The 7261-nt window shown below is 45.1% G+C and overlaps 1 pseudogene; it reads right to left on the reverse strand.

Annotated features, from left to right (window-relative positions):
* Positions 1–533: 533 nt before the first annotated feature.
* LOC109287234 overlaps positions 534–7261 on the reverse strand; it is an 8150-nt pseudogene continuing 1422 nt past the window's right edge.

The following is a 7261-nucleotide window of genomic DNA, read 5'->3' on the forward strand; positions in this document are numbered from 1 at the left end:
AGCTGCCTGCTAGCTAGAGGTATGTGGAAAAAACAGTTAAACCTGTCTCTATGTCTTAATCACCAAAAGTTTCTGAATCTCTCCAAATCGATTTGGTTCAGAGAGATTAAAGGGTCATCTGATTCAATTTGGATTTGGAGATTTGGCCACCAAATCAGGCTGAATCTCCACCAAATCGAATCAGGAACTGAAGCTTTGCACAGCCATATTAAATACCTCTGCTGCTGCCAAAGGCCTGTGAGTGTGGGGTATGGAGACTGCTGTGTGTGAAGAACACTTGGAGCTGCCCCACCTCCAGGCTGAGGAGGGCTGAGGAGGGCTGAAAAGCTACTGATTTTAACCTCAGTTCTACTTGCCTTCAAGTTGAAGCTGACAAAGGTTAAAAAGCAGATCAGCTGGAGACACTGCTTTATGATGTCTCTCAGCAGGTGGGGGAGCAAGAAGTAGAGAGTGGCCCGGGAAAGTGCTGGATTACTCATTGTTGGGGGTGCAAAACTCTTAGAGTTTTTGATGGAAAAGCTAACATCAAGAAGTTAATGCTTCATGCTTTTATTAATGTTCATGTTCTCCTGCAGAATCATCACAACATTCACTAACTACAGTGCAGAGAGAACAGGTTCCTGTTTGTGGGTGACAGACAGAATTCCAGGAATGTACGAGTTGTCAGCCATGCAAAAGTAAAAGGAGGAGAAGGGATTAAAATTCACAGACAGTCAGGCGATCGTAATTGCAGTTTTTGTCATTCCAGGTACCATCAGTATACATCTCCACACAAGTTGTTGTCCCTCTACCAGAGGGCTCACCTGGTACCAATTTGTATAAGACACCTTAGTGTTATCAAGGTAAAGGAACTCACTTGGACGTAGACCCTCTTTTATTCCCAGATATGCATATGTATTAAACTGTTTCACAAACTCTAAAATGGCATTGTTTTCCCCCTCGTTCCTGGGAGTTGCAATGAAGCCGCCAGCATTTTTGCATGTGTGAAACATGGTTTCAAAATCATCTGATTTCCCATTGGTAGCAAAAAGTTTTCCTTTATGTTCTGTTATCTGTTTAGTCAAAATAAGGACTGTAAAGTAAAGGGAAAATCTTGTTAATTGTTTCCGGATCATTTTAAACTGTTCCCTTTGCTGCTACACTGGGACACCAATTGCCTCTCTTTCTTCATACAAATATAATTGAAAACCTTATAGAAAAGATGGACAGGCCTTAACCATTATTTGGTTTGCCACCATGTTATTCTTGTGCCCTCCCCCACCCCAACCTGATTTTGAAATCCCATTCTCTGGTGGGCGAATTTTAATGATCTGCTAAAATATGTAGGGTTGTGGCTCTGTGGAATAAAGATAATATATAACTTGAGAAGAAAGGAGAAGGTAGGAGACGAATTGTTAAGGCAGAAAGACAATGGAAGGGTAGGACAACTGATTGTAGAGGTGTAGTTAGCCTCTCTTGTCTGAAGTTAGGTAAAAGGCAGGGAAGAGTAGCATCTTTGAGACTAATTTGTTCAGAGAGGCATAAGCTTTGCAGGTGACAGCCTATTTTTCAGATTCTCTGAATGGACTTGCAGGGCACTGACAAAAGTGACATGTTGTCACACGATCAGCCCCCTGAAAGCGCTCTACAACTGTGCCCTGGCAGAAGTACATGACTGCAGAATGCTTTAAAAGTGCCTGATCATGCAAAAAATGAACCCTGAGGGTTCAGAGGAAGATGGTGCAAAGCAGATTGCCTTCATTAACTTCTGCCAGTGCCTGCCCAGGAGCAGGGCTGGGCTCATGAAGCCCAACTCTGCCCCGGTGCTCTCTTCAGGATGGGAGGGGGAGAAGGGAAGGGAGCTCAGTTTGGGGTTTGTTCAGCTTGCGCTGGGGGTGGGAAGAGGGATTGGAGCCCTCCCACCACAAGGGGGGCTCCAATCCGCTCTCCCCCATCTTTTCTGATAAAGAAAGATGATCCTGAAACACTTCTGTGTAGAAAGTTGTTGTCATCTTAGTAAGTCATCCATGGCTGGTAGAATATGCTTGGTAATATAATTATCACTGCACTGAAAGAATTACATTTATCACTCTCCCATCCTCAGCGCCATGTGGGGTTTTTGTATTTTGTCCCCCTCCTCCCCAGGAATAGAGAGTCAAATCTAATGCAGAAATGGTCAGAAAATGCTACCTGTTTTCAAGGATCTTTTTTCTTTCATATCATATTTTGTAGTTAACCAAATTTAAATCAGGGAGAAAGAAAAAGCACACAGATTACCTCTTTCAAGTTGTAGAATTCGATCTTCCAAACGCTGAAGTATTTACTGTAATTGAATGTCAGGAGACAGTGGCAACCCTATAGACAAAAATAACTCTTAAGATATTTGATTTCAATAGTTTGAACTTTTATTCCACAGATTAAGTGGAAAATTTATTGCAATTTTCTAAAACACTCCTGTGTTTGGTATAAATTTATCTAATGGTCTGTGTAAAATTATTTGATTTCACTGTTTCAGATAAGGGGCCTTTTCATATGCTGATAATAAATACTATTCTTGATGATTACCTGGTCAATGTAATACTGTTTGTCACTGTAAGGACTTTCTGGCTGTTTGTAGACATGGTCACCATTTTCTAAACCATCTTAACTGATTTGCATCAGACAATTCCAATCAAATTTCAATTAGAATTAAGGGTTAATAGACAATCAAGGGGGTTTCCCCCCTTCTTCACAGACCAGTAGCCCACATGCTTGGGCAAGGCTGGGGGCTTAGTCAGGACACTGATACGCATTCATGGCAAGATATTTGGCACGTTTGACTTTGTAAAGGTGTTACTTTGTGCCTGATAGCCTCTGTTGTGTTGCAAAAACCCAACTGAGTTTCCTTTGAGGGGACTGATATTTGCAATGCTTATCTGCATTCCTAAGAAATGCTTATCTGAGTTCCTAAGGACTGTTTTTCCTAAAAGTAGTGCCGTATATACATGTTAATTAATACAGTTTAAATTGCCTAATTTGGACTGCTGTAGTCTGAATTAATTTTAATCCTCATTCCATGAGGATTAGTTAATTCAGACTGGAGCCCATTTTAATTTGGACTACAGAAATTCATGTGTATACAATGATGGCTGTAGTCTGGATTAAACCTAGAAAAAAGTAATATCTATAAAGCATAGTTTCTCAACCTGTGGCACGCTTACCCCTGGAGGTATGCGAGACTGGCAGAAGGATATGCAGGTACCCCAACACTCTCTCTCACACACTCTTTTCCTCTCAAAAGTATGGCAAAAAAATTGGTGCGGCGCACTTTGCATGGTGCTTTAAATTCCCCAGTAATAATTTGATGTGCTGCGCTTTGCGCGGCACTGGGTTCAGACCTCCTAGCTTTGGCCAACATCACTTTTATCCCAGGTACATACTTGAGTTGTTCACCTCTGGTGTAAAAGGTGGCAACCGTATCCACATCAGATCAGACATCTGTCATATTGGCCTTATATACACAGCCCTTCTTCCAACATATGGCACACATTAATTTGTAAATATAAAATCCCCTGGAAAAGTGAGTGTTGGGGTACTTATTATAATTTTCAGAAGTTAGCGGGTACTTGCTACTTAAAAGGTTGATAAACACAGCTATAGAGGGCTCTTGGGACCATCAACAGATGATATGGCCATAGAGCATACCTTGCTGATCAGTAGCCCAGGAATCTGCAAAGAAAGCTTAAGGGTGAGGACAGTTAAATAAAGAGGACAAGTACACTGTTACCCCTGTACTTGTCCCCTCTACTTCTACCTCCCACACACTGGTTAGTCAAACAAACCTGGACTATGGTATGTGCTTTTTTGAAAGGGCTGATGATACTGGGAAGGGTTCCCTGCTCAGAGTATATGGCAAGATTTTGTTCTGCTGATCTATAGCATTTGTGCCTTGCTTGCTGGGCCAGAAAGGTCTAGTGGAGTGGGATAAAGCCATGATGGGCTTGTAAAATACATGGGGTGTTTCCTAGTAATTAATCTAGCTAAAATGTAATAGCTTATCGTGGGCTCAGGTTGTAGCTGTGTTGGTCTAAGGACATAGCAAACAAGGTTCTTTGGGAAATATGACATCTTTTATTAGACCAGCTTTAATAGAAAAATTCTTATTTTCAAGCTTTCGGGTATAAATATGCCCTGATGGAAAATATGTAGGAGAGACCAAACAACAACTGTGCAACGGAATAAACGCACACCAGAAATCTATCAAAGACAAGAATACCCAATTACCTGTGGGAGCACATTTCTCACAAGAAAACCACTCGTTCTCCAATCTCTCAGTTCTAATCATCAAAGGGAATTTACAAAACACTTTTGACAGACAAGCCTATGAACTTCAATTCATCAACCTCCTGGATACCAAAAGTCATGGACTAAATATAGACATTGCATTTATGACACATTATAACCTATGAAACTATGACACTACCTAACATCTGACTCCCCAGGTATCTCTCCACTATGTACCAGCTACATTCATTCCCCTTCCTCCTGCTCCCTCCCAACCTGTCTCTCACCCACTAACTCCTTAATTTACATCTTCACTGACTGGCTTTCTTGCATGATATCAGTCTCTGGCTCCTTTACTATTCATGCCATCCAGGAAGAGCACACATCAACTGCAGATGTTTCCTCAGCCTGACAAGGGGTATTTATATCCAAAAGCTTGCAAAGAAGATTTTTTCCAACTATTTGAGTTGGTCAAATAAAAAGATATCAGATTTCCCCAAAGAACTTTGATAGCTTATCATTACATCCAACTATTAGCATAACTCCCTTAGCTTAGCTAGCAAACACTGGTGCTGTTGATATTGGTTTCACACTTGCTGTCCACCTTTGACTGGGGTTGTTCTGCTAGCAGAAATGTAATTATCTCCTGCCAACTCACAAAGTTTCATTTAGCTCAATTAAATTAATTTTTTTTACCTCTGAAGTATGATTCTGCTCTGAAAAGTGACTTGAGGTAGGTGAGCAGGGCATAAGCCGCAGGTGCTGCCAAAGGGGTGGACTGGGATAGGACTGCAGGGGGTTCCTCCTGTTTCCCTTTCCTACCAGTCTCTACAATTTTCCTACAGTGGCCCCAGGTCAGCAAAGTAAGGAGTGGTGGAGTATTAGTGGCAGCACCTGGTGTATGAGGAGCTGTAGAGGGCAAATGCCACCTCCTTTGCCATTGAAAATGGGTTTTCTTTTGGCTGCTTGACCTGTATCAGCATCTGAGTAAGAGCTGTTCCTCCCCTGACCCCACTAGCCACAACAAGCCTGCAGGTGCTGTCCATGTGTTGTCACCACCCAGAACATAGTCCTGGCCAGTTATGCCTTTGTGGTTCACTGCTTTCAAATTAAATCCTCCATGATAGCAGTGTAGTTCCAGCTCTTCCATTCTTAGTTATGTAGGTTCTACAGTGGTAGCAGGCAGTAAAAGTTTCTCTAGCCGTTCTGAACTGGTATTAGGGCAGTGCAAGCTATGCCCATGGGTGCATCCACACATGCAGGCACGTGCGCTTGCAGCAGCTCAAATAGCAGTGGCACAAATTTGTGTCAGAAATTAGTGCCTTGGCACACATGCCTTAACATGCACTTTGGTGTGGGGCAAATTGTGTCACTTGGGGCAAACTGACACTGTCCAGATCCTCGTGGATCTTCAGTCAGGGGGAGCTAGAGGCTTGGCCAGCACATGTCCTGGCCCCAGCAGTATAAAGAGCTGCCCTGGTGAGCAGCTCCGGGCTACTTGTCCTCAGGAGCTTCTGAGGCCCAGCTAGTTGGTATCTGGGGACACTAGGCCCTTGTGCCAGCTGGAGACCTGAAGCAGCCCTAACCTAGAGTGGCTCCTATACCCTCTACTCACTGCAGCAGGCTGGCAGTGGGGGTTCCTGGTTGTGACCTTCTGTCACCTGTGACATCATCTGACCCTGTGGCCTCATGGCTGCATGCCAGGCACACCCAGGTCTGCATGCCTGCCCCCATGGCTGCATGCCTGCCAGACCTCACAACCACTTGGGCTGTGGTACAGGCACTGTAGCAGAGCTATCTGCACCCAGTGGGCTGTGGCTGCACAGTTGGACTTTGGGCAGCACTGCTGTCACGTCATCTGGTGTCACCACTCTGTCATCTGGGCAGCTATCACCCAAAACATTGGTTCCCAACCTCAGGGTGTGAGTGTTGCAGGTGGTCCTCACTAGGGTCATGAAGGGCCTGCACACACATACATGCACACGCACACGCACACTCACGCATGCAGCCTGGGAGTGGTGGGCGGGTGGGCAGGCAGGGCAGCGCCATCACACACAAAGGGGGCAATGGTAGCTCTCCCACCCCTACCCCCAGGCTGCTGCCGGCACCACTTCACACCACTCCCAGAAGCCTCCACAGCACTGGATTGGGAGGTCCTGTTGATGACCAATTTAGGGTCACAGCAAAAAAAAGGTTGGGAACCACTGACCCAGAAAAAGTGGTCCTTGTGATAGCCCACGTCAAGCTGTCAGCAAAGGTCCCCCTGGCCCTAAATGGACAGGAGGTTAGCCACCTCATTTTCCCACCATCTGGATCCCCAGTACTGGCCCTGGGCAGGCTCCTTTGCCCAGCTCCCACCATTTGCCTCACTAGCAGAGATCTTCATGTTCCCTATTTAATAATTGCTAATTCTCTGGAATTAAAATGAAATACCACTCTATATAGAGAGATCCCTTGGGCAATGTTTTATTGATATATTTACAATTTTAAAGCAATTTGGAAGCCTACAGGTGCCTCTATCATCATAATAAAATGAATTCTAAATATCTATACATTTTGGCATTTGCTTTTGGTTTTTTTGTCATAGAAAAATCAGAGATGCCCCTGCCCCCTTCACTCACCAGGATGTGGGTCACTGAGCAGCACTGATATGCTAGTTCTCTGCCCTTGCCCTTCACTCCCAATCTACAGCCCTACCAATGCCCCTCACTCCTGACTGGCAGCCCCTGCCTGCCCCCACTAGTTCCCCCCTGGCAGCAGCTCTGTCAGCACCAGGATATGAATCCAGCTGCAGCTCTCCCACCCACTGCTTTGTGGCTCTGAGAAGGGCCAGCCCTTGCTGTTCTGTTCCCTGCACTTGTGCCTAGGCTGCAGCGATCCCCATGCTGCTCCTGAGAAGCCCCTGACTGCGGCTTAGGGATTGGGCTGGGCAAGTCCCTTCCCTTTGAAACCAGCCTTCCCCTGCACAGGCTGCTCTAGGGTGGCAGGGGGGCTCTAAGCCTGGCAGCCTCTCTCCCCC

Source organism: Gavialis gangeticus, unplaced genomic scaffold (genome assembly GCF_001723915.1).
Source record: "Gavialis gangeticus isolate Ggan-Ray unplaced genomic scaffold, GavGan_comp1, whole genome shotgun sequence".
Classification (NCBI taxonomy): Eukaryota; Metazoa; Chordata; order Crocodylia; family Gavialidae; genus Gavialis; species Gavialis gangeticus.